This window comes from Oryx dammah, unplaced genomic scaffold, assembly GCF_014754425.2.
Source record: "Oryx dammah isolate SB20612 unplaced genomic scaffold, SCBI_Odam_1.1 HiC_scaffold_11, whole genome shotgun sequence".
Lineage (NCBI taxonomy): Eukaryota > Metazoa > Chordata > Mammalia > Artiodactyla > Bovidae > Oryx > Oryx dammah.
Window position 1 is genome coordinate 13,908,956 of NW_024070195.1, and position 20,412 is coordinate 13,929,367.

The 20,412-nt window shown below is 39.8% G+C and overlaps 1 long non-coding RNA gene across 1 annotated transcript; it reads right to left on the minus strand.

Annotated features, from left to right (window-relative positions):
• Positions 1–1,147: 1,147 nt before the first annotated feature.
• LOC120870277 lies at positions 1,148–18,433 on the minus strand. Its single transcript, XR_005722761.1, has 3 exons — positions 18,178–18,433; positions 7,183–7,366; positions 1,148–2,164 (listed from the first exon to the last, which is right to left on the minus strand). It is a non-coding gene; the product is annotated as an uncharacterized LOC120870277 (long non-coding RNA).
• Between the last annotated feature and the right edge of the window lie 1,979 nt (positions 18,434–20,412).

Consider the following 20,412-nt stretch of genomic DNA (forward strand, 5'->3'; position numbering starts at 1 on the left):
ACCACTCCCTGCTTTCTTCCTTTGAGAAGCCTTTCAACCTTGTGAATTTTCACACCACCGTAGCTAATTTAAAATCATGGCAGAGGCGTGGGCACTATTTCCTAAACTGAGATCAATCTCTTAAAAAAAAAAAATCATTCCTGGTTGAAGCGTCTCACCTAGTGAACAGACCACCATTAACCATCTAATTACCAGCATTTATTTCCTGATGTAAGTAAACCAAATTTCATTTTGTTTACTACAACAGAGTAAGACAAAAAGCTACAAGTCAGATCCATGGGGACTAGAACAAAGTCCTATATGGGTTTTTGTTCCGATGGCCATACAATATAATTTACGGGAATGAGCACAAGATGGAAAGCCAGTTAGATGAGCAGTTAGACTACCTACAAAATGAGTATGCCAACTCGAAGCCAGGGCCTGGAATAAACACATTCCCTTGGGTCGAAGACATGTTGGACACATGATACCTGTGGATAAGGGCCCATGAGCAGTGCAGGGGAACTACTATACTCTTCTCTTCCTGTCTTATGCCTGCCTTTCCATACGATAGTGTTCTGCCTCTGGATAGTAGAGCTCCCAGGACCCATCTCTTTATGTCACGCACACTCACATAGCGCATGTGTGTGCTCAGTCCAGCTCTCTGCAACCCCATGGACTGTAGCCTGCCAGGCTCCTCTGTCCATGGATTTCTCCAGGCAAAAATACTGGAGTGGGTTGCCATTTCCTCCTCCAGGGGATCTTCCTGACCCAGGGATCGAACCCACATCTCCCGAGTCTCCTGCACTGCAGTCAGATACGTTACCACAGAATCACCTGGGAAGCATCTCTTTATGGTTAGAGATAATAGGGATTATTAGCAAAGTGGGTCTTGAGCCCCCGGAGCTAACCGGAAATCCATGTCCTCAACTGGGTTCTGGGTCAGAGTGAGACTGCTGCTGCTGCTGCTAAGTCGCTTCAGTCGTGTCCAACTCTGTGCGACCCCACAGATGGCAGCCCAACAGGCTCCCCCGTCCCTGGGATTCTCCAGGCAAGAACACTGGAGTGGGTTGCCATTTCCTTCTCCAATGCATGAAAGTGAAAAGTGAAAATGAAGTCGCTCCGTCGTATCTGACTCCCAGCGACCCCATGGACTGCAGCCCACCAAGCTCCTCTGTCCATGGGATTTTCCAGGCAAGAGTACTGGAGTGGAGTGCCATTGCCTTCTCCGCAGAGTGAGACTAACAGCAACTATTTGTCAACTTTAAACTAATGGAATTCTGCCCTTCTAAAGTTGGGATTGGTCCTAAAAATAAGGAGGCTGATTGCCTCCCCCTGAAGGACAGGTGGTGGGGCCCTGAAGGAAGGAAGGAGGACCACTCATTAGGAGAGGAGGTGGGATCCGATAGATCCATCCCTATTGGTAAAATAAAGTCTTGAATCTCTTAAATTTACTCACTCTTGATTGTCCTCCAGCTACTCAAATACCCAACGCAGAGATTTTGCCAAAAAGTAGAGCTACAAAAAGGAGGGATTTTTCTGCGCTTAAATTTTAATGAGGGCCCCTTAGAAGTAGCCTTAAGCTCCTCTCTCCCCTCAAAAATGGATTCCAGTGTATTAGACCCCTGGGGAGATATTAAGACAGAGCTTAATTAAAAACAGAAACTATCAGCTATTTAGCTCTAGACTAGTTCATTTTATACACTATCTAAAAAGGTCGGTAAGGACTATGTTAATAATAGTGAGTAACAAAGTCATACTAAACTAATACCACCCCACATTTATAAATCCATTTTGTAATACCCCCCTTGTATTGTTACATGCTTTATTGTTTACTTTTTCTGTGATTGCTAATTGTTGCATAGTTCTCTGTTGGGGGTTGGAATCCCTTAATACATCTCTAGGAGATTCTTGGTTTCTCAGCTTCTGAAATGACAACAGAGCTAAAAACAGAAGGAAATTCAGTATCAAACCCCTGCTGGTGTGATTCCATATAGCTTCCTCGGAATGGTAAGATTGTGTTTATCCATTTGCACATCAACTCCAACCTGGGCAGGAATATCAATTGCTTTCCATAGCTGCTCTCATCTTTGTTTTTCTGAACGTGAGGCATGCCAATGGTGCATGCTGATGAGCCAGTATCCTCTCAATGAGGAATTGTATTCATCATTGAACTTCAATCTGTCTGAAAAACAGATATTTTTTGATGTGAATATTTGAGGGCAGGTGTAAAGTTTGCTATCAATAAAACAAATGACAAATCAATATAAGATTTTATTTAGAACTAATGTATTTTTAATAAGTTTACTTTGACAAGTATACAGTATGTGCTCATCACTGATTCTGATGAACGCATTGATCAGCAAATGAGATGCTGGCGTGTGGAATGCATTAGCTCAGGCATTCTATTTCAAGGGCTTGAATTTTGACAATCAGAATCTAATCATTTAAATGCCTTGTAATTGTCAAGGTCTGATCCACCAATATGATACATGCCTGAAAATAAGCATTTTTAAAAGAGCGCGGCATAAAATCTCAATAAACTGGTAGCTTCTAACTGTAGGGAAAGAATTCAACAAGAGAGAAGCACTAAACAAGACGGAATGAAAAACGGATCCAAGTTCTGGAACAATGTCACTGTAATGAGGAACAAAAGGTTCACTTTAATGAGGGTTTCCCTGGTGCCTCAGACGGTAAAGAAGCCACCTGCAATGCGGGAGACCTGGGTTTGATCGCTGGGTTGGGGAGATCCCCTGGAGGAATGCATAGCAACCCACTCCTGTTTTCTAGCCTGGAGGATCCCCATGGACAGATACAGCACAGCACAGCGCCCACAGCTGTAGCCGTTGTAACACTGTTGTACATACTCCAGGCTGATTCTGAATGCTCTGGGTAGATTCAAGTGGTGGCTACAAGAACTGCAGTTCTTGGGACATCACGTGCAAGAAAGAATCCTTTGACTTATGACTGCAGCAACGGTGAGCAGAGTCTAGATCTGCATGTGCTCAAAAAGACCCATCCTATCATTAACAAGACACCCTGGGATCCTGATTGCCTATGGCCTGATGTGCCCCATTGCTTTCAGGATCTAGGACTGAGCTTCCAAAGAGTGCTCACTTTAAGAATTATCTGAAATAGTCTAGGACCTCTAGCGTAAATGGGTATCTTTATGTGTACAAACAACCTGGAGTTGCATTGGACAGAAATGCTAAAGGAATAAAAGATAAGCTTGAAAAAGAGGTGCCTCACCCCCACCCCATGTTAAAAATATATATATCACATATTGAGAGTTCCTCATATAGTTTGGATAAAAATCCTTTTTGATAAAATTCAAAAACTGTTTCTAAAATTCTCATGAAAATACAAAGGACCTAGAATAACCAAAACGACTTTGAAAAACACCAAGGTTATAGGACTAACATGAACTGATTTCAAGTTTATTTAAAAGCTATAGTAAGTAAGTATGCCAGTATTTATAATTTTTTATCAACATAAAAAATTAAATAGATGGAACAAAGAATCCAGAAACAGACTCACATATCTATGACCATTTGGTTTTTTGTTTTGTTTCTTTATCAAAACTAGTGCAAGAAAAAAAATCAGATATTCATATGCAAAAAAGGAAAACTTGACATGACCCACATTACATCAAAAAATTGTTTAAAACATGGACTATACATTCAAATATAAAACCTAAAATTATTCAACTTCTAGAAGAAAATCTTGTTGATTTTAGGTTAGGCAAATATTTTTAAACCAGGACTCAAAAAGAAAAAATTGATTGAACAGACTTCATCAAAACTGAAATGTTTGCTAAAATTTTACTATTCTAAAGGTACTGTTAAGAAAATGAAAAGGTTGGCTACAGATTGTGAGAAAATATATGCTTGAGAAAAAAATATGTTTGCAGAACATATATCTGATAAAGGACTTGTATGCAGACTATATTAAAAATACTTATAACTCCATAAGAAAAGCAAACAATCCAATAAAAAAGGCAGAAGATATTAAAGAAGACATAAGGAAGACAAATAAGCACATGAAAATTTTCAACATCATTAATCATTAGAAAAACACTCATTAAAACTACTAGATACCCACAAGAATGACTAAAATAAAGAAAAATTTATAAAGACAGACGATGCCAAGTGTTGGTGAAGATGTCTAGCAACTAGATTCTTATGCATGGCTTGTGAGGATGCAGAACAGAACTGCCACTTTGGAAAATAAGCTGTTTTTTTTATCAATGATAACAATGATAGTTTTTTATCCATTTAAATACACACATACAATATGGCCAGCAATTCCATTCCTAAGTACTTATCAAAAAGAAATGAAAACGTGCCCATACAAAGAATTGTACTCAAGTTCAGAGCTGCTTTATTCACACTAATAACTGTCAAAAGCTGGAACGAACTCAACACTCATCAATTAATGGAGGGATAAACTATTAGTGGTACATCCTTACGATGAAATATGATTCAACAATAGCATAGATGTTCTCAAGAGGCTTATGTAAAGCAAGAGAAGCCAGACACAAAAGACAATATACTCCCTTTAGATGAAATTCTAGAAAAGCCAGACAAAAGGAGAAAAAATGATATGTACATACTGTAATGATTTTTTAATATACACAGGAAGTCAAAAGATATAATACATAAAAACGTTGACAGAGATTGTCCATGAATGGGGTTGGTGATATTTTTAAAGTTATTTTCAATAATTTTCAAATTTGTATGAGAATGTAGTACTTTCATAATATGGCCTTTAAGTGTACAGAAAGGTAAGCAAACAACACATACAAATACCTGTCCAAAAAAGGGACTGCTAGCAAATTTATCATGATAGGTAATTTGTTCTACTATATCACATCTACCTGTTTAGTTCCTGTTTTTCTTTTTTTTTTTTTTTTTTTTGCTCCAAAGAACTGGTCCTTTTGAACTGTGGTGTTGGAGAATAGTTCCTGTTTTTCTTATCAAAGAGCCTCTCAAAAAGCTTTCCTCACCTTACAAGTAATGGTCCAAACAGCTCAGCTTCCACAAAATGCAAGTCATTTCAGCAAGACAGCAAGGGCTGGGAATACTACCTGGGCAGGTAATTCCACGACTGAGTATCAGTACTGCTCAGGAAGGGAACCTTTCTCATTAGCTTTTGCAAATGCTACATTCAGTTTGACACAAAGATGTGTGACAACCAGCTTATTGGCATAGTTTTAATATGAGTTAAAGGTAGAAAACTATAGAAGTCATTTTCTTGAAAGTAATTGCAAAACAAGACATTATCTGTTATCGAAGCATAGGAAATGTGTTGAAAAACTTACAAAGAAAACTGATGCTGGGGGAAATTTTAAGTACATTTCATATTGACAACTCAAAATATGAGAAGAATGCCTGGTGTATGTTTGGGGGAATGTTCGTGCAAGATAACAGACTTTGAATATAAACAAGTACCTAGAAAACATTTTTGAATTACTTGAAAGGATATCTGTTCTTTTAAAAACGTATGGATTTGTGAAGTAACTACCAGTTAATACCGGAGGGGATATAGTTACTGAGCTGAGCAACAAAACTACACATTTCTCCCCCAAATACTCTACTTTTACTGACAAAAATACAAAATGAAAAAAGTAAAAAATTTTTGCAATGAAAAATACCTTGTATGAAATCAGACTCCCTCACCAAATATTATGCATTATGTAACATTCATTTGAATCGCCACTTAAAATATAAGCAATTGTTTCATTGAAGAGATAATAATAATATTTAACATTTGATGAATTCTTAGTCAATGCCAATAGCTATTCTACCAAATTGATATTTTGTATTAATTTATGAAGTACTTACACTCAGAAATGATACTTTTTCTCTGACTTTACCCAGAAATATTAAATTGTAGGATTGGTTTTTCTTACTACCTCTTCCTTTTAAAAACCTAGATAGCATATTAAAAAGTATAGGCATTACTTTGCCAAAAAAGATTCATCTAGTCAAAGCTATGGTTTTTCCAGTAGTCATGTATGGATGTGAGAGTTGGACTATAAAGAAAGCTGAGCACCGAAGAACTGATGCTTTTGAACAGTGGTGTTGGAGAAGGCTGTTGAAAGTCACTTGTACTGCAAGGAGATCCAACCAGTCCATCCTAAAGGAAATCAGTCCTGAATATTCATTGGAAGGACTGATGCTGAAGCTGAAACTCCAATACTTTGGCCACCTGATGGGAAGGACTGACTCATTGGAAAAGACCCTGATGCTGGGAAAGATTGAGGGCAGGAGGAGAAGGGGACGACCAAGGATGAGATGGTTGGATGGCATCAACGACTCGATGGACATAAGTCTAAGTAAACTCTGGGAGCTGGTGATGGACAGGGAGGCTTGGCGTGCTGCAGTCCATGGGGCAGCAAAGAGTTGGACACGACTGAGCAACTGAACTGAACTAAGCCGAACTGTGGGATAAATTAACTCTTTCAGACAAAGTTACCATCCATATCAGAGGAAATGCTCTTACCAAATATTCCTTGGTATTATTACTCTACATTATACAGTACATCTGTCCCATTATTTACGATTCTCTATTACCTGCATTACTCATTCTATTTATTGGCACATGTTGTCCGTCTAGAATATGTCCATTTGCTTCATTTGAAGGTGATACTTGCTCCACATGCAAAAGCTCCTGGAGAAGAAGGGCCAGTTTTAATTTATCTTTATTTTCCTAGGGCCCAGGACAGAACCCTGTAGGTGATTCAGTCGCTTTGAGCTGAACACCGTTAAGCACTAACATTTAAAAATAATTTTCCTCACCTTAGGACACAGTCTAATAACCTTGGGAGAGTCTCAGGTGTGAGGCAATATTAAAGTGCAAGGCTGTCTGCACAGGTAATTAATAGAAGGCAAGCAGGAGCCGGCTGGTTCCCTGAGAAAGTTCAATCAGGGCTTCTTTCATGGGGCAAAACCAGACACCAAGTACAGTATGAAATGACCTTCCTTCCTGTCCTGGCTCAAGGTAAACGGAATTAAGAAGCATGACACTTCTACGTGGCATGCCCAGGCTCTGATCTGGCTCATTACTAAGTAGATAAGCTCAGGCACCTCCGTCTACCTCGCCTAGCCTCATTTTACACTTCCACAATTTTGAAATAACCTCAGAGGTCTTAACAAAGCAATATAAACAAAGCACTCAATCAATGACAGTTATTATTACTACCTCTCTGTAGCCAGTTGGCAGAAGGAAGCTGAACGAATGGTTTGTTTAACCTCAGATTGGTCAGCAGATGGTTCTGGGAATGAAGGAAGCAAAGGACCTCTCTTGGGCTGGAAAATGGCCGAACCAAAGGCAAGGACGCCTGGATTACTTTCACCTGGTGAATCTGTTCATTTCAGTTCAGTTGCTCAGTCTTTGCGACACCATGGACTGCAGCACAGCAGGGTTCCCTGTCCATCACCAACTCCTGGAGCTGTAGGACACAACAAACCTATCAAGGGCTTACTGTTACCAAAGGCACGTTCAGGTGCCTGATGCACAGTGAGATCAAACAAACCAAAACGGACTTGGAGCAGAGAAAGGTTTACTGCAGGGCCACGAACTCCCGGTTTACTGCAGGGCCACGAACTCCCGGAAGGGTTTCAGCAAAGCACTTTTAAAGACAAGGTGAGGGAGAGGTGTGGTTAATTGTTGCAAACTTTTCTGTATCAGAATCCTTTGATCTTGCAGCTGTCCAAAGTCAGGTCATGGTGTTCCTGTAAACCTTGAACAAGACAAATGTTATTCTCCGTTCTGCCACTTTCTATCTCTATACAGACCCTTAAAGGTCAGAGCCCAGGGGATACCTTATCCTGTACATTTCAGGCTATAAGCAACATTCTCTTATAAAAGGTGCAGAGCCTGCTTGCCTAAGCCCAGGCAACAAGAGCCAGAAGGTTAGAAGAAAAGGAATAGATCCAATATGGAGTCAGATTTGTTCTTCTGAGTGAGTCAGTCACTCAGTCATGTCCAACTCTTTGCAGCCCCATGGATGGTAACCCGCCAGACTCCTCTGCCAATGGGGTTCTCCAGGCAAGAATCCTAGAGTGGGTAGCCATTCCCTTGTCCAAGGGTGTTCCCAACTCAGGGATCAAATCCAGGTCTCCTGCATTGCAGGTGGATTCTTGACCATCTGAGTCACCAGGCTAGTCCCTTTGTTCTTCCCTCTTGTATTACTATTCCCAAGTTTCTCCCCCTGCCCACTGGAAGGAGCGTCAATTTTTCTGAGTTGGTGGACATTCTGTAGCCTCCTCTTCCAGTAGATTCAGGAGGACGTGAGCCCCCAGAGGTACCAACCCAGGTTCAGCTCCAGCTGCAGTGACCCTGAGCCTTTCCCCCAAAGTCTGATGGTTATAGGGGGGTGGATCACTTCCAGGCTCCCAGTGAAGCTATACCTAGCTCAGGGGTTGGAGTTAAATATGGATATTTCAGGGAGATGGGCTGGTAAAGGCAAAGAGGTGTAAGTCCCTGTATTGAAGTCATTCTGCAATGTGTAACAAGCAGGACAGATGTGGTCCAAAGCTTCCAGCTTTCAAGCTTGAAATTTGGTGTCTCTCAACTTCTCTAATCCTCGGTTTCCTCAACCAGGCACATTTTCCATTATAACCCTTGCCTTGCCTGCCTCAAAATACTATGTGATAAGTAAACGAAAAGACTCACAAAACTGTATTTTGGAAATATGAGTGTTCATTATTTCCTTAAGTCCTTACTCAAGAAATAGTCAAGTGATGTATCTCTCAACCTCCTTGAGGATCTTGTACTGGACTCAGTCACTGAATTCAGCTCATCTGGAAAATGGGAATGACAACGCCATCTGGAGAGATTTGTGGGAGCTATGAAAATGCAAATACTCTCACGGCCTTCTGCAAAGTCCTAGGTCAGCCAAACTGTACCTTAATTAATTAAATGTTTCTCCCAAGACAATACCTCAAGTTTATGTCTGAAGCATACAGAAAAGAAGCAGAAATGTTTCTGCTGCCATATAGAAAAGCAGAATGGATGCTGCTATCTCTCTTCCTGGTCCCTCTGGGCTACATCTTCGGGTTACCTCTTTTCTCCCCCCTCTATTTTCATACATGCTTTATTTTTGGTTGGCATGAAGACCCCAAAGTTTTGTCATTCTTTGCTCCCTCCTTTTTCATTTGGCTGTTTTATTCCTAACAGATCCTCTACACTCCATTATACCCCATACTTTAGGATTAGAAAGACAAAACATTTCTCTAGGGGACCAAGCTGTGTGCTCAGCTTGTCTGGCCCTGATCCCTCCCAGGTCTGCTCTGGATGTGTTTGCTCAGAGGTGGCGGAGGCGTCATTAAGTTCCCGGTTCCCTTGGAGATTAGGGTTGCAGGTTCGCCCAGGGTGCATTCAGCTCACATATTCTTTCAATCTGTGTAAAAATTAAAATGCAGCAGCTGTGATGCCTGCAAATCTCCGTGCAAGAATGGTCTGCCTGTGCTGACCGAGGAAATCAAGTCCATTAGGACCACCAGGGCTCATTCTCCCTTCCAAGAAGAGAAGACTCATAAATACTAGCCTGCTGTAAACAGCAAGCAAAATGTTTTTATTTTTATTTTTTGGCTGCGCTGCTTGACATGCTGGATCTTAGCTTCCCAATCAGGGATGGAACCCATACCCGCTGCACTGGAAGCAGAGAATCTTAACCACTGGACCACCAGGGAAGGCCCAAGCAAACTTTTTAAAAAATGTATTCCCTTTGGCTTTTTAATCTTTGGCTTTTGAATATGAGCAAAGTAATATGTTCTCAGACATCAGAAGAATGAAATCAAGGCTCTGAGAAATGAGTAGATCAGGATTTGAATAGAACAAAATATTCCAAACTTTATCAGAAAATCCTGGACCATCTCACTCTATTTCTCCTCATATCCAACATCCCCAAACCATGTATTCTTTCCAATGATACAAAAATTTAAAAGATCATTTAAAAGATGCTTAGACATTTAGCATCACATAGGGTATGAATATTAAAACTTTAATTTATTATAATTAAATCCCAGTGCTTGATGGGGATACAGCATAGCACAGCTGTTTAGATTGGTTACAATATTTTAATCTTTCTGAGGTCATGGTATTTGATGAGGGGCATACAATGGTGATAATCTGAGTAATTCCTTTGCTGTATCACTCCATGAACTGCCTTGCACCAATTCAGAGAACTCATCCTTAAGCTCCTATTCTTCTGGAATCACTTCTAGCACCAAAATCTGTTTCAGTCAGTGTTTAATCAGAGAAGAACTAGTGAGAAATAGATGATAACTAAATAGACAGGTAAGTGAAAGATGGTAGATAGGTAGATAATTTATTACAGAAAATTGGTTTATGTTTGTGAGGGCTAAGTCAGTAAGAAATTCAAAGGCCAGGCGATCAGGAAGTGTCCTGAATGGAAGCATCCTGAATAGAATAAATCTCCATGGCACAACCCAGTGCTGTCATCCTGGGTCCCAATTTCTTCTCTCTGAAAGGGAAACCTCAGTCCTGATTTTAAGTCCTTCCTACTGATGCAGTCAGGCCCATCCAGATTATCCCATAATCTCCCTCACTTAAGGTCCAGCAGTTATAGGGACTAGTTATACAAAATATATTCACAGCATCGGTATTTGATTGAATCACTGGTCTAGCATAGGAAAGACTAGTCTACTGGACTTTAGACAAGTTGACACATGAAAACATTATCACAAATATTTTAAAAATCCAATACCTAGGTATAAACCCTAAAAAACCAAATTTACAAGACCTCTGCTTTGAAAAACTATAAAATTATAAGGAGAGCTATGTTATAAGATGTAAATGAATGAAGAGTTACACCACATCCATAAATTGAATGGCTCAGTATTAGAAAGCTAATAATGCTCTCCAAATTTAGCAATAGATGAATACAATTATACTTAAGTCCCCAGCAAGCCCATATATATATAAAAATATATATATATATATATAATGTACATTATATAACACATACACATATATATATAAATTGACAAATAAATTGTGGCAAGAAGGCAAAAATCACTACAACAGTTCTGAGCAACAACAAAAACCTGGATAATTTGCACTCTAGATATCAAGACTTATTATAAAGCTATATTCACTAAAATAGTATAAATTACCATTAAAATATCAAGAGAACAGAATAGAATGCAGAAAGTGAAATATACACATGAGGTCACTCACTGCAATGCATTGGGGAAATGACAGAATTTTCTACAGATGGTTCTGGGTCAACTGGATAACCATGGAAAAAAGTAAATCTTTATTCTCACCTCATATCATACACACACACAAATCTGTCCCAGAGATACTGTAGATCTCAACATGAAAGGTAAAACAATAAGCTTTTAAAAGAAAATACACGAGAATATCTTCATGACCTTGGAGTAGGCAAACATTTCATAAGCAGGACACAATGAGCACTGACTGTAAAAGTAGGTTTATCATTGTCAAATTTAAAAATTTATATTTATCAAAGGGCACCATTAAGAATAGAAGAGACACAGAAATAGACTCACATCTGTAGAGTCAATTGACTTGGGCAAATATGCCAAGAAAATTCAATGGGGAAAGGAAAATGTTTTCAACAAATGGTACTGAAATCAATGAACCACCACAGGGGGAAAAAAAGAAAAACGCCTCAAGAAGTATCATAGACCAGATGATAATGGTCTAGTTCTTGACCTGAGCACTGATTATAGGGCTGGATACCTATTGTGAAAATATTTCAAGCCATACGCTACACTCCCATGTGTACACTACCCTTCTATAAAAATATGTGTGTATACACAGGTAGACTGATTGTATATTTTACTTGAAGCCCTAACCTACATGCTATTATTGCTTCCCTGGTGGCTCAGAAGTTAAAGCGTCTGCCTCCAATGCAGGAGACCCGGGTTTGATCCCTGGGTCGGGGAGATTCCCTGGAGAAGGAAATGGCAACCCACTCCAGTATTCTTGTCTGGAGAATCCCATGGATGGAGAAGCTTAGTAGGTTACAGTCCACGGGGTTGCAAAGAGTCGGACACGACTGAGCAACTTCACCTCACCTATCTCTAACCCACATTCTAGTTTCACAAGGCTAGAAGAAATCTTCTCTGCCTTTAACTTCAGTAGTTTTTATTGGTGTCATAGGCATTTGGATTGCCATAGCAAAACATACCACAGACTAGTGATATGTAACAACAGAAATTTATTTCTCATGGTTCTGGAAGCTGGAGGTCTAAGATCAGGGTGCTGCATGGTTGGGTTCAAGTGAAGACTTTCTGAGCTGCAGGTTGCTGACTTCTTGCTGTATCCTCACATGGTGGCAGCGGGGGGAATGAGGGAGTTATTCAGGGGGCTCCACCCTCTCAACCTCATCATCCTCAAAGGCCCCACCTCCTGACACTATCCCTTAGGCATTAAATGGTTTTCAACACAGGAATTGAGGAAGAAGAAAAAAAAATACAACTCTATAACAGTTGGTGAGTCCTTTATGGGGCAAGCTACTTTCTTCCCTGTAGTAATAGTACCACGTACAGATTTTATTTCCTCTAATAGATTGCAAAAGAATCTATCAAAAGAGTTAACCATGTCTGGGCCATAGCAAGTACTCAGTAATTACATGTCGAGGAAGTGAATGAAACTTCCATTTGGTTTTAAAAGAAGTCTAAAATCCTTTTGGATTTTGAAACTTTGAATGTGTTGCCTATCTCCCAACCAAAAAAATAAAACAAAAACCAAAACTGTTCTGACCCTATACCTCTACATCATTTCTGAGCCAACTAAGAAATCAAAACGGAAATCTAAAAATAAATAGAGGCTTCCCTGGTGGCTCAGACCTAAATAGTAGTGAACACTCTCCAGATATGTGGGTTGCAACTAAAGCAGTACTTGTAGGGGACTTTAGAACCATAAATGCATCTTTTAACAAAGAACAATGGCAGCAAATGGATGAGCATTTCACAGGAGGTCATGGAAGAGAGAGGGGTCTCAGATGTTTGTTGAACCTGTCCCTAAACTGCTGTTTTTAAAAATACTAATAAATAAACTTTTTTCTAAAGGAAAAAAAAGCCTAAAATCTCAGTGTTTTGGTTTTTTTTAAGTCATCATTATAGCATTGAAACTTTTAGGATTAAATGAACTGCTGACAATGCATGGTGTGAATTAATTTTAGGCATAAATCCTACAAAAGGTAATTTCTTATTCATAATACATATAGATCTCCCTGGTGGCTCAGATGGTAAAGCATCTGCCTACAATGTGGAAGACCTGGGTTCAATCCCTGGGCCTGGAAGATCCACTGGAGAAGGAAATGGCAACCTGCTCCAGTACTCTTGCCTGGAAAATCCCATGGACACAGCCCACAGGGTCGCAGAGTCGGACGCAACTGAGCGACTTCACTTCACTCACATAATGCATGTACATTTCCATCAAGCATTATGGCTGGTACAATTTTTTCATCACTTGAATATCAATAATTTTTTCATTAAAATGTATATTTTTAACATGAAGCAGTCCCTATCAGGTTTCCCTGGTGGCTCAGAGGGTAAAGCATATGCCTGCAATGCAGGAAACCTGGGTTCAATCCCTGGGTCGGGAAGATGCCCTGGAGAAGGAAATAGCAACCCACTCCAGTATCCTTGCCTGGAGAATCCCATGGACGGAGGAGCCTGGTGAGCTGCAGTCCACAGGGTTGCAAATAGTCAGACACAGTTGAGCGACTTCACTTTCACTTTCAGCCTCTATCAGTGTGGAAGAGAGACAAGCACTATAGTCCAGTGGTTGATTCATTCACCAGATACCTGGACTAGATGCTTGCCTCACATCCGCATTACACCGTGATTATTTGTTTACTTTCCACAAAGTCAGACACGACTGGGGAACTGAGCACACACAACGTCGTCCTTATACACTGGGCCCCTCAAGGACAGGGACCCCCATCTTACCCATCTTCTTATCTACCACACGTATCCCATTTCTTTACTTTGGGTTTTGAAATGGCTTCCCTTGTGGCTCAGCTGCTAAAGAATCTGCCTGCAATGTGGGAGACCTGGGTTTCATCCCTGGGTTGGGAAGATCCCCTGGAGAAAGGAAAGACTACCCTCTCCAGTATTCTGGCCTGGAGAATTCCATGGACAGAGGAGCCTGGTGGGCTATACTCCACAGGGTAGCAAAGAGTTGGACACAACTGAGCAACTTCACTTTCTGTGTGTAATTGTCTTCATATCAATATACTTTCTCTACTTATGACACAGTAGATTCCACATTGGCATATGCTATCAAAAAAGTGACATCTCTTTGGGGGATATATGTAGCCTTCAACTCTTCTCTGTCTTTATATTGTTGTTGCCCTTGCTGTTTAGACACAAAGCCATGTCTGACTTTTTGCAACCCCATGGACTGTAGCTAGTCAGGCTCCTCTGTCCATGGGATACTCCAGGCAAGAATACTGCAGTGGGTTGCCATTTCCTTCTCCAGAGGATCTTCCCAACCCAGGGATTGAACCCCCGAATCTCCTTCATTAGCAGGTGGATTCCTTATTCCTGAGCCACCGGGAAAACCCGTGTCCCTGTTGTTGTTGTTCAATTGCTCAGTTGTGTCCAACTCTTTGCAGTCCCATGGACTGCAGCATATCAGGCTTCCCTGTCATTCATTATCTCCCAGAATTTGCTCAAACTCATGGTATGTTTGAATATACTCATGATCATCAAGCGTTAAAAGGCCCCAGGTAAGCGTCACGCCCATCATTAACCCTGCCCCCTTTGATTATTAATCTCTCTAAATATTACTGAGCAACTAACACTAAATATTTCAGGATTGCAAATATACTTTCTTGCAAATGAATTCCAGTTGACTGATAGGGATGTCTTGAGGTCCTCTATTGAGAAAGAATCTGAGGTTATCTTCACTCTCAGCAATAAAATTAGTAAAGAAGACTGGACAAGTGGTACACATGCTGTATATTTGCAATTCCTTTCCTATGGCCTTTAATTATTTAATCCCAAAGTGAAAAGTGAAACAGGCACTCATTTACTATTAGTTCCTCATTCAAGATATACCTTGAAAACTATGACAGGTTCCTAGTAGCCAATATAGAGATTTATTTTTTCTTTTTAAATTAATTTTTATTGGAGTATAGTTGAGTTACAATGCTGTGTTAGTTTCTACCATACAGCAAGATGAATCAGCCATACATATACCTATGCATGTGTACATGGCAAGTTGCTTCAGTCACGTCCAACTCTTGGCGACCCTATAGACTGCAGTCTGCCAGGCTCCTCTGTCTGTGGGATTCTCCAGGCAAGAAGACTGGAGTGGGTTGCCATTTCCTTCTCCAATGCATGAAAGTGAAAAGTCAAAGTGAAGTAGCTCAGTCGTGTCCAACTCTTAGCGACCCCATGGACTGCAGCCTACTAGGCTCTTCTGTCCATGGGATTTTCCAGGCATGAGTACTGGAGTGGGGTGCCATTGCCTTCTCCAATAGTATCAACAGAACTAGCTAAATGCTCTAGACCATTTCCTCATAGGGCCTTATGGACAAGATATTCTTGTTATGGTTTGTCCCATTATTTTAACAATGTTGATTAATGATGTTTCATAACACTTTGCTTAAAAAAATAGTAGTCTTTTAAACATTATGATAGCTCATCCACCTTGTGTAACTTTCCTGCTCATTGCAGAGACATGTTCCTATACCCATTTGACAAATAAGAAACCGAGTCATAACAGAGCATAATGTAGCAAACCAGAGAGCTGAATCTGTGTTTCCCTAACCATAGAATATTAGATAAGAAAAATGATGTCCTGATAATTATTCTAGTATCTTCTAAAATAATGTTCTGTTTTTGTGACTTCCCAAGAGAAGTCCCTTTCATGAACTTTTTTGCTTACTCACTGCATGCTTATACCTTGCTTAGTATAAAAAGTCTAACATTCCAACACAGGCAGGGAGTAAATTCAAATAAAGTGGGACTAGACTTGTAATTGTCTTCCAGAAATACAAAGCTTAAGTAGTTGTATTTTCTTCTTTCCTTCTCTTCAAGCTGAGTTTACTTTTTGATATAGGTGTCCAACTGGCATACACACCTGTTGCTCACTCTTCATCGTATATCAGTAAGAGAATGTACGTTACAAGTAAAGAGAGAAAGAAAACTTATACAGAAATCACACAAGAACATAGCTTGGTGTTGCTGTTCTCCCTCTCTTTCTTCTTCTTCTTCTTCTTTTTTTTTTTTTTTTTTGTGTGTGTGTGTGGCACGGCAGCCACAGGAGCTAGGAATGGCTTGAAAGAAAAGTTTGTGGTTCCCTGTGGCCCGCGGTCAGAAGGTATGTTGTGTAGATGGATGAAACCCTAAGATTTGGGTCATTTATTTTGAAAACCTGGTATATTTTACAAGCTAAGCATTGGTTACTGCTCCCTAAAACCAAATACATTTTCATTTTCTAATTCTACTTTCCATGCAACTTTCCATGAAAAGAAGTAACAAGAAACTCTATTTCCTGGAGCCACATCAGGCTCTTAGGAGTGACTGCCTAGCTAGGTAAAGGCTAGTCCTACATCCTTAAGATCAAACGACACCTCTAATCTAAATCAAGACCAATTTTGACTTGTGAATTGCAGAGTTCTAAATATTATGCGATTCATGGGGTCGCAAAGAGTCAGACACAACTGAGCGACTAAACTGAACTGAACTGAAATATTATTTTAGTTCCTGTCTTCAGATTCACTCCTTTGGATTAAATGTCTTTTCCCCAACGTTGAGATTTTTAAAACGTCACCCAATTATTTCCTAGTAAAGCACTTTCTCCTGTTTCTTAAAGAATTTGTTAACTCTTGAAATTGTCACTCCACCAAAGATTTGTGAGTATAATTAATTCATTTTCTTGGTTTCATAGGTGTGATATCACATGTACAAATTATAATCTATAGATCTACTTCCTGTCAGGGAGCACCACGTATTCAGCACAGCGATCTATTACACCACACACTCATCATTCATTAGCACTAATGGACACTGTGTGCACAGACCTCACTCATTAACCGGAAGAGTAAACCCCCTTGCGTATAAATAAATCACACTCCCAGGTACAGAAAGGCATTATTTCTATCTTTACATTTGCCTTTCAGTGCTTGTCTAATGAATGCAATTGGACTGTTCTATAATATCTTTTATTGTAGCAAAGACTTGGTCTTGCTGGGAACAAATTCCACGTGCTGAAGTCTGTCCATTTCAATCCTAACAGCGTTAGAAGTATCACTATCCTTTACTCGGTCACTAATATTTCATGTCAAAAGACGCACGATCAAAGTGGAAGACTGTTATTATAATAAGGTAGAAGAGCTTCCCTGGTGGCTCAGTGGTAAAGAATCCACCTGCCAATGAGGAGATGCGGGTTCAATATCCATGTCGGAAAGACCCTCTGGAGCAGGAAATGGTAACCCACTCCAGTATTCTCAGCTGGGAAATCTCACGGACAGAGGAGCCTGGTGGGCTACAGTCCAAGAGGTCACAAAAGAGTCAGACACAATTTAGCAACTAACAACAGCAACGATAAGGCACATAGGTCTGACAAGCAGGGAAAACTTCTAAGTTTTCCTGCTAAGTTTCACGCAGAGAGGCCTCTTGAATTCTGGACGTCACCCCTACCTATTTCTGTCTGTCTGTCTGAAATGGGCATACACGATCATATCATCAGTATCTGTGTTCTGACTTCCTCAACTGTAAAATGAAATAATAATATTAGGACTGAGCTTGTCAAGCTGTTGGGAGAATTAAATGAAATAACAGACATGAAGCATTTGTCACAAGACCTGACACAACAGAACATAAACTAGGAAAAAAAAGCTGAGATGGTCTACCAATTAATTGGAGCCACTTAAATCTTGATAACAAGGTCCTACTGTGTGGCAGTCACTTTAAGGGATGTTTGTCTTACCTTATCCCAAGAATTCCTCACTATTTGGACAGACAGTTATTATGTCCATTGCACACGTAAACAATACCGCAGTTTATAGGAACCTGGATCAGAGAGGTTCAGCCATTCTCTCCAGGTTGCACAGATTCTGGCACAAGGACTCTGGGATTCAGGTTAATGCTCACTCTCTGATTAAAACAACAAACTGAAGGACAAATGCAGGAGAAACTTTTTGTTCTAAAATGATATATGGGAGTGTGCATGCTAAGTCACTTCAGTCGTGTCCGACTCTTTGCAACCCTATGGATTGCAGCCCACCAGGAGCCTCTGTCTACAGGATTCTCCAGATAAGACTATTGGTGTGGGTAGCCACATCCTCCTCCGGGGCTGCCAACAATTAGAGGTCTAATTGTTGCTTCTCAGAGAATTTTTATAGAAAATAGTTTACTGAAACAGAAAAATGTTTTTAACAATATCATCAAGTATGGAGAGATTCATTTATAGAAACTAGGCATCTTTCAGTTCAGTTCAGTCACTCAGTCGTGTCCGACTATTTGCGACCCCACGAATTGCAGCACGCCAGGCCTCCCTGTCCATCACCAACTCCCGGAGTTCACTCTGACTCACGTCCATTGAGTCAGTGATGCCATCCAGCCATCTCATCCTCTGTCGTCCCCTTCTCCTCCTGCTCCCAATCCCTCCCAGCATCAGTCTTTTCCAGTGAGTCAACTCTTCGCATGAAGTGGCCAAAGTACTGGAGTTTCAGCTTCAGCATCATTCCTTCCAAAGAAATCCCAGGGCTGATCTCCTTCAGAATGGAGTGGTTGCATCTTTAGCATCAAATAAATGAGTTTCAGAGTAACTTTGTTACCTTGCAAGCCATCTCAGCTCAAACTTCTCCTGCATCACACATGGTGGGGGCATGGGGCAAGGCTGGGTATGGGAGGGAGCAGGGGAAGATATCTAGTCAAATTTTTCTATTTGTCAAAATTCCCTGGTAAAACTGCCAGAATTCCTGACTTGGTTTAAAAAAAGAGAGAGAGAGAGAAAGAAAAGGGTTGGTTTGGAATACAAACTACAAAAGAACAAGGATGCTTTTATCCACATTTATACAGAGATTTTTTTTAATGTTTACTCATAATGATTAGTGTTTGAAAAGATTAATCTAGTATAAAAATAGTTTTAAAGTTGTAAAAAATGTTTTAAATAAATAAGAGGCTCTGAGAACCATCTAGCATTTACAACATTGTTAAGTACTGATTGAAGTGTCATCTTAGCAAAGCTTCTAAAATTTCTTGCATAAACTAGTGCCCTTATATGTCTACATAAACAGTTTCTCCACTGCAAATAGTCTGTAGTTTCGGCTCTCAACAAAGACAGATACCTCAAGCAAGGATTTAGTATTAGCATTTCTTCACAAAATGGTGAAATTTTATTATGACCTTTTCTTCTAATATAGCCTGGTATAATCTACATTATATTTAGATCCAAAAAACTAGTGTAAAAATCTCCATGTTAAAAAAAAAAAAAGTGGCATTTTGTTGTAAATCAGAGATTTTTCTATATAGGCATGGCTACCCTTCCTGTATGTATAAATTAATAGAAGATTTTTTAAAACTCAGTTTAAAAAATATATATACATATATATCTAAAACATATAAATATATAAAATATCGAGAGGACATTAATAACATTCTGTGTTTTTTTCTCAAACTCAATCCAGTCCTATTCTTTGAGTTGTATGTTTTGTATCTGTCACGACTCAGAATACTTAAGATTCTAAAATGCTGGATTCTGAAACATAACCATTAGAATAGTTGTTACATATTTAATTTCATGCTCCACTCAGCATAAAGCAGTTGTGAGACTACAGACCAAGGCAAATTAAGTGGTTCCTTAGATAATTTCCTGCTTAATTGAAAGCAGGTAGCTTTTTAAAAGTAATAACTGGCTTTGTTTCAAATGATTGTAAGGTTATTTCTTTTTTTTTTTTTAATACATGGTCATAGGGTAACACTCTTAGTCCAAACACAAAGGCACAAAGGGCTGGAAGTCTCCCACTGAGTCTAAGGGATAAGAATGTGACCCAGTGCTGGCAACAAATGAATGGAACACTGCATAGAGGTGTGTAGATATGGGGGCATGGGGCAAAGTGGAGGGAAAAAAGAAAACACACACACACATGTATATGAACATATACATATATCCTTTTTTCATTAACATGAACAATAAATTAGATATCCTTTCTATCACTCTGCTTTACTCTTAGCATTGCTTTAATGTTAGCAAGTCGTCAGTTATGGAATTGGCAGCCCCAGTTCATATCTAACAGACAGGGATTCCTTATTATAGTATAAAACTAACCATCAGCTATAAGACTTCCTTGGTGGTCCAGTGGCTAAAGTTCTGTGTTCCAATGCAGAGGGCATGGGTTCCATCCCTGGTCAGGAAACTAAGATCCCACATGCCATGTGGTATGGCTAAAAACAAAGAAAAAACTAACTTTAG